General features: G+C 47.2%; 1 non-coding gene across 1 annotated transcript; it reads right to left on the bottom strand.

Moving 5' to 3' along the window:
* Positions 1-371: 371 nt before the first annotated feature.
* Positions 372-439, bottom strand: Trnav-cac (transfer RNA valine (anticodon CAC)). Its single transcript has one exon. It is a non-coding gene; the product is annotated as a tRNA-Val (tRNA).
* Between the last annotated feature and the right edge of the window lie 7,116 nt (positions 440-7,555).

A 7,555-nucleotide genomic window follows, 5' to 3' on the forward strand; every position in this document is an offset into this window, starting at 1 on the left:
AGCAAGAGCTACTCCCCCCACCGCAATGCACAGCACAGACAGGGTCTTGCTGGGCTGCTCAGGCTGGTCTGAACTCCTGGGCTGCCAGCCCCCAGCCTCAGCCAACCAAACAGCTGGGACTACAGGCGAGCACCACCCAATCTGCTCTGTCTGGTTTTAGTTGGTTTGTTTATTTTTTTGTTGTTGAGTTGGAGTGTTCTGGACACTAGATCCTTGCTAGATACTGGATTTGCAAACATCTCCTCCCATCCTATAGGGTGTCTTTTCACTTTCTTTCTTTTGTTTCAGTACTGGGGATTTAACCAGGGGTGCGCTACCACTAAACTCCATCCCCAGCCCTTTTTATTTTATCTATCTATTTATTTATTTATTTGTGCTTCCGGGGATTGAACCCAGGGCCTTTTGCATGTGAGGCAAGCACTCTACCAACTGAGCTATATCCCCAGCCCAGCCCTTTTTATTTTTTAAGACAGGATCTCACTAAGCTGCCCAGGCAGGAGGATCACAAGTTTGAGATCAGCCCTAGTAATTTAGTGAGAACCTGTCAAATAAAAATAAAAGGACTGGGAGTCTAGTTCAATGGAAGAGCACCCTGGATTCAATTTTTATTACCGAAACAAAAACCAACCAGTTTTCTCATCCTCAAAGTGAGTCATCACCTTCCCAAGTCACTGCAAGGATTGATGGTGTATGGACAAGACACCAGCACGTCTCACTCCTTCCAAGATGGAGGGGGGGGGACCGCCTTCTGTCCCCAGGGGCTCCATTCCTCTCCTTACTCATGCAGGCCCCGCCCTGCCAGCAGCAAGCCTTCTCAGAAGAGGACGTGGTTCACTGGCGAGCTTGGCATGGAAACACAATTGTTCATGCTCCACTTGTTGAAAGACTATTCCCTTGAGTCATCTTGGCACCTTTGTTGAAATTTATGTGTGTGTGTGTGTATATACACACATACACATACACGCACGCACACACACACACACTTATTTCTTGTTTATTCTGGACTCTCAATTCTACTCTGTTCATGTCTATGGCTACCCTTATTCCACTACCATATTGTCTTGATTACCTTGTACAATTTACTTTGGAGTAAATTGAAATTGGGACGTGTGAATCCTCCAATTTGGTTTTCTATCCCCAAGATTGTTTTGGCTATTTTGAATCTTTTGCATTCCATATATATTTTAGGATAAGTTTATCAATTTCTGCAAAAAAAAAAAAAAAAGGCAGGTTGGATTTATTTATTTATTTGGTGCTGGGACTGAACTCAGGGCCTTGCATATGCTAGGCAAGTGCTCTACCACTGAACTAGCCACTCTCAGCCCCAGGTTGGATTTTGATAGGGATTATATTGAACCTGTAGATAAATTTGGGGAGAATGGCCATCCTAATCATATTTAGTCTTCTAATCCATGAGCTTTGGATGTCTTTTCATTTATTTAAGTCTTCTTTAATTTCTTTGATGTTACTGGTTTTAAGCAAAAGAATGACATGATCTGATTTATGCTCTAGAAAGATTGCTCAGGGGGCTGGGGATATGGCTCAAGTGGTAGCGCGCTCACCTGGCATGCGTGCGGCCCAGGTTCGATTCTCAGCACCACGTACAAATGAAGATGTTGTGTCCGCCGATAACTAAAAAATAAATATTAAAAAATTCTCTCCCTCTCTCACTCTCTCTTAAAAAAAAAAAAAAAAGAAATGAGTCTGGGCTAGATAGCAGCATTCTGAACTTCCGTGCTTTCCATTTAAAAAAAAAAAAAAAAAGATTGCTCAGTAGTTTGGAAAAATGTTTAGGGGCCAACAGATGCCATGTGAACAGGGCAATAGTAACAGAGGAAAAGAGGAAGGACCTTGTTAGAGGAGTATTTATGATATAAACTGGCAGGACTTGGTGATTGCCTTCGTGCAGAAAGAGAAAAGAATGCCTCCCAGGCTTTTGGCTTGTTTGTATGGTGACGCCACCAACTGAGGCAGTACTGTTTGGGGAAAAAGATAGATGGATCAGTTGATACATACTGAGCTCGAGGTGACTGCGAGATGCTGTGTGGAGTGACCCACCTGCGTGGGGCAACAAGGTGATTGGCTATTTGGGTTCAGATGCTTGGGGGAGCTGCCTAGTATGGGTTCAGTGATTGGAAAGTCATATACAAAGGAAACCCATGAACCAACCAATGGGAATAATAAAGAAAGCAGAAAGGACGCAAAGAAAAACCAATATTCAAAGGTTGAGCTGCTACTGAAATGGCGACCAAGAAGGTTCCTCCAAGGAAGAGAATGGGACCTCACCTCTGCCTGTATGGCTTCTCAACTTTCACCACTGAAAAGTATTCCAGGACATGTCAAAAGCAAGACACAAGCAAAGATTTACTAAAGGACAGAAAAGGTACACACACTCCAAAGGCAGAGTTGCAGGCACCTCTCGCCACTCAGAGAAGACAGTTGAGCTCTCTAATTATGTATATGATTTTCCTGGAAAGAAACGTGCATGTTCCCAGGCAAGCTCTTTTGAAAACCAAATTCCATGATAATCGTTTGATGTTTGGGGTTCAGAATGTTTCTCTTTGGTTAAGCAGTCTACCCATAAATCATTTGTAGGCACATTGTGTAAGTCTGGTGACATTTAAATTAATTATGTTTTTGTTCTAGTTGATCTGTTACAAGCATATGCTGGAGGTTTTGTTCATCTAACTAAAGGGACAAGCATGACTGGTCATCCTTGTAGATTTGGGTCTCTATCAACTTAGGGTCTCTTTTTCTCTCTCTCCCCCAGGGCCGACTTCTCTCAGGGCTGATGACAAAAATTCACAAAGGAGACTGAGAAGGAAGCCCCCAGGGATGCAGGAGCAAACCCTGGAAAGATGGCAGGAGGCACAGGGGGTGGCTAATAATAATGAGTTAGGGACCCAGGGCCTGCACTGGATTCAGCAAGGTTAGAAGTCCACTGTGACCACAGCAAGGGCTCTTCCCCAGAGGACTGAGGCCACTTTCTGTGGACGAAGGAGGAAGTAGGAGCAAGTAGGAGCTGGGAAAGTGGAGGCAGCAAGTAAGGCTAACTCATTCCAGAAGTTCCGAGGGGTCAGGGAGAGGAGATGACAAAGCAGTAACTAGAAATGCAAAGAGGGCCAAGGGCGGTTGTACTTTTTAGGATAGAGAGACTCGAGACTGTTATAGGCTGATGGAGGGACTCCAAAGAAAGGTAGAGGAGGAGGGACAGAGAGGGGCCTTGTGGAGCTGGGGGAGCCACTGAGAAGAGTAAGGAGGTGAGGGTTGGAGCAGCGCTTTTCAGATTTTGACATGAAATCACATTTCAAATTTCCCCTCCTCTATCTCCCCCGCCACCATCCTGGCCCAAGACATCTCATTAGGCCACCTGACTGGCCTTCAGACACTCCACTTTTGGTTTAGGCTTGATGCTACAGAGGCCAGGAGGGCACTAAACTGACTTGAAGAAGACAGAAATGGCCAGTGGCCTCTGGAAGTTGGGGATGAGGCAGTGGGAGTCAGAACGTGGGCAGCCTGCCAGAGGCCTCTGTGCCTTGACTGAAGTTGGAACCTCAGGGAGGTGTTCAAGGTGTGGCCCTGGAGAGGACAGCTGCAGTCACGAGGAAGGCCACTGGGGAGGTCAAGCAGGATACTAAAGGGTCATTCACACGGATGAGCAGGACATTAGGACAAAAATCCAAATCCTGAATGGACGAAGGAAGGCCACAAAGATGAAGATAATGAAGAGGGTGAGAGTAGAACCAGGTGGCAGGAATCTTGGAGGAGGAAAAAGTGATAAATGATATATACACATAGGAAAAACCAAACCAAACCAAAACACCCTCCAAAAAGTGAGTGGTGGGGGCTGGGGATGTGGCTCTCAAGCAGTAGTGTGCTCACCTGGCATGCGCAGGGCGCTGGGTTCAATCCTCAGCACCACATAAAAATAAAATAAAGATGTTGTGTCCACCGAAAACTAAAAAATAAATATTTTTTTAAAAAGTGAGTGGGGGTTATCCATGGTGGGACAAAGGATTATGGGTAGCTCTGATTTCTTCTTTACACTTTCCTGAGTTTTGCCACCAAGTTTTCTATAGTGAGTCTTTCTTGTTTGTTTTTTAGAAATGTAAAAGAAAGAAAACCAACATAACAAATGCCCCAATTCACACTGTCCACAACTTGTGAATGTAAACATATTAGTTTAAAAAATTAGTTTAAGGGCTGGGGGTGTGACTCAGCGGTAGAGCACTTGCCTAGCATGTGTGAGGCCCTGGGTTCGATCCTCAGCACCACATAAAAATAAATAAACAAAATAAAAGTATTGTGTCCAATACAACTAAAAAATAAATATTTTTAAAAATTAATTTAACCCAGGCACAATGGCACACACCTGTAATCCCAGCAGCTCAGGAAGCTGAGGCAAGAGGATCATGAGTTCAACACCAGCCTCAGCAACTTAGTGAGGCCTTAAGCAACTCAGCAAGACCCTCTCTGTATATTAAAAGGGGCTAGGGATGTGGCTCAGTGGTAAGTGCCCTGGGGTTTAGTCCCTGCCACCAATAATAAATAAATAATTAGTTTAGAGAGATAACCACCCCCTCTTATCTTGGACAAGCATGGTTAGTTGGTTTTAGTTTCATGTACATGTACATACATGCATGAAATAGAACATGGTGTGGTTATGAGATGATTTTACTTACATGGGGAAAGGGTTCTTAAAATGAGGTGGGGAACTTTTTCAAAGTGAGGAGGGGTTGTACACGGACAGCCTGAAGCCACCTCTCCAGCACAGCTCCACTGGGAAGGCCACACCTGGAAAGACCCAGCCTCCAATTTAAGTACACTGGGCCACACCTGGTCGTTAAATGTTCCAGGAAGAGAAAGGAGTGCTACTTGTGTTTCTCTGGCTGGGTTTCAACCCACTTTCACATCGCTCAAGTTATTAATGCCCCTGAAACCCAGAAAGCCTGAAAAGCAAATCATTATCCCCAATGGACAGTTAGGAGAACTGAGGTGGGGAATAGCAGAGAATGACCAGAATGCCACAGTAAGTTGGTGGAGAACAAGGAACTAGAGCTCTGGGCCAGGCCAGTGCATGGACAGGTGGGGCAGAGGTAAGGGCCACGGGTGGCAGGGACTGATGGACTTTGGCCACCTGGCAATAAGGAAAAGAAATGGCAATAACTTCAGCCTCTGAGGTTGGCTGATGGCCAGGAAATGATGTTTTGGAGAGAATCAGGTGAAACAGTTCTTCCTCTTTAGAGGCCCCAGAGAATAGGCACAGTTTTGGAGGCTGTGGCTCTCTGCATTTCCAACATACCCTCAGAAGTTAGGACCTGCTTCAAGATCAGGCCTGGATTCAAGTCTCAGCTCTATCATTGATATATGTCATATTATCCTGGAAAAGTTATTCATTTTTCTGGGTCTCCATTTTCTCATGGATAAAATGGGGGTGTTTTGTTGTTGTTGTTGTTTTGTTTTGTTTTTAACACTCCAGGTATACAAAGAGAGAACCATTATCTGTGCTTCTGGAGGCAAAAGCACTCAATGTGTCCAGATGGGCTCAACGTCAAGGGGATTGTCCAACACTGATAGAGAAGCCACCTGCATGTGTATACCTGAGATGTGACACCAGCTTTGCAGTGACCCTGGGGAGGTGGAGTTTGCCATCAGAAAACTGTTGGTCCAGTGGTGGCAGGATGGTGATAGTAAAGGGCCTATTTTTTTTTAAGAGAGAGAGAGAATTTTTTAAATATTTATTTTTTAGTTTTCAGCGGACACAACATCTTTGTTTGTATGTGGTGCTAAGGATCGAACCCGGGCTGCACGCATGTCAGTCCAGCACGCTACCACTTGAGCCACATCCCCAGCCCATAAAGGGCCCATTTTTTAAAAATAAATAGATAAATAGATATTTAAATATATATATATTTAAATATTTATTTATTTATTTATTAGTTGTAGGTGGACACATACCTTTATTTTATTTTTATGGGATGCTGAGGCTCAAACCCAGTGCCTCATGCATGCCAGGCGAGCACTCTACCTCTAAGCCACAATCCCAGCCCAAGGGCCCATTTTCTTAAAAAAACAAAAGCAGGATATGAAAGATTATTCATTGTAAGATTCCAACACCACCAAGTGTGAAATAAAAAAGCAAAATCCTCCCCTTTCCCCCTCCCTTGGTTGTCACTTTGGTACCAGTTCCTTGCTGTTAGGAACAGCTGCACTGTTCATAACATTGTTCCAGACAGATGACCTGGAAGCCCACACACTGAGGGGCTCCTAGCCTGGCCTGATGGTGGCAGTGATCTGGTGATTCTCAAGGGGGTTTCCCAGGAGAAATGGCTCCCCTCCCTCCTTTGCTGTTCATGTGTTTCCCAAACTCCAGAAGCTCCCTGCACTGACCCAGGTGACACAACAGGTGTACAGAAAAGGAACATCTAAGACATCAGGTTAGCCCCTGCCATCAAGGCCACTGACCAGTGGGTGGGGTCACAGGCAGGGAACAGATGCCATCAGGTGTCAGCAAGTGCCTCCAGAGGTCTGCCTCAAAGACCTAGGGAGTCCACATAGGCAGCCACAGTACTGCCACTTTGGAGAACTTGGGCTCAGAGACCTGGATGGGAATCCTGGCCAGGTGGCCTAGGGTGAGTGATTAGCCCTCTGAACCCAAAGGAAGGGAATCACCTGACTAACAGGGAGACTGAGAATGACACAAGGACACCTCCATCCATGCTGGCATATTAAAGGGGCTCAGTAACCCACAACCAGGATTAGTAAAGCTTCTAATATGTGTCCTGCCAGATCTATGCTTTGTCCATAAAGCCACTCTAGGGAGTTTCTAAGGCATTTTCTTAATTTTGTATCTCATTTTGTTTCAGACAACCTCAAGGGACAGGAATTATCATCCCTGACTTTTGAAGGAGGGAACAGGAACCTGAAGACAGATGAGGAAAGCACCTTGCTCAGCGGGAAAGACTAGACTCAAAGAACAGGGCTGTTCTTCATCTGGTCAAAGTAGGTCCCAGGGAGGAAAAGTCATTTGCCTGAGGTCACACAGCAGGCCAGGGACGGACCCCGGTCCCCTAGGCTGCTCTCTTTCACCACCCTCCCCATTCCCAGCCTCCCCCCGGGCGCTCTTCCCTCAGGTGCCCATCGGGGCACCATAACCATAGCTGACACCACACAGCCCGGGTCTCACGCCCTGGCAGGGGCTATAGCTGCCCCTCTGAGTCTCAGTGTCCCTCCGTCAAGGGGGCATCACCGCGGAGGCTCCAGCTGAGCGCAGGGGCGTCGGGGTCGCCGCAGGGCGGGGCGGGGCGGCGACTCAGCCGCGCGGTCGAGGCTGCGGAGCCGGTCGGACCGGCTGCTGCGAGCGCGCCCAGGCGGCTGGGGGTGCAGGGAAGGGAGGCCGCCCGGGGACAGAGCGCGGCTCGGGCGGGAAGTGGGCGCGGCGCGGCTCCGCAGCGCGCACAGGCGGCGGCGGAGAGGATGGGAGCCGAGCGCCCCGGCTGCCGGCAGCTTCTGGATCCCCGCTGACGCCGGCCGCGGCGACCCGCGCGGGAGCGAC

The sequence above is a fragment of the Callospermophilus lateralis genome, chromosome 7 (assembly GCF_048772815.1).
Source record: "Callospermophilus lateralis isolate mCalLat2 chromosome 7, mCalLat2.hap1, whole genome shotgun sequence".
NCBI classification, from domain to species: Eukaryota; Metazoa; Chordata; class Mammalia; order Rodentia; family Sciuridae; genus Callospermophilus; species Callospermophilus lateralis.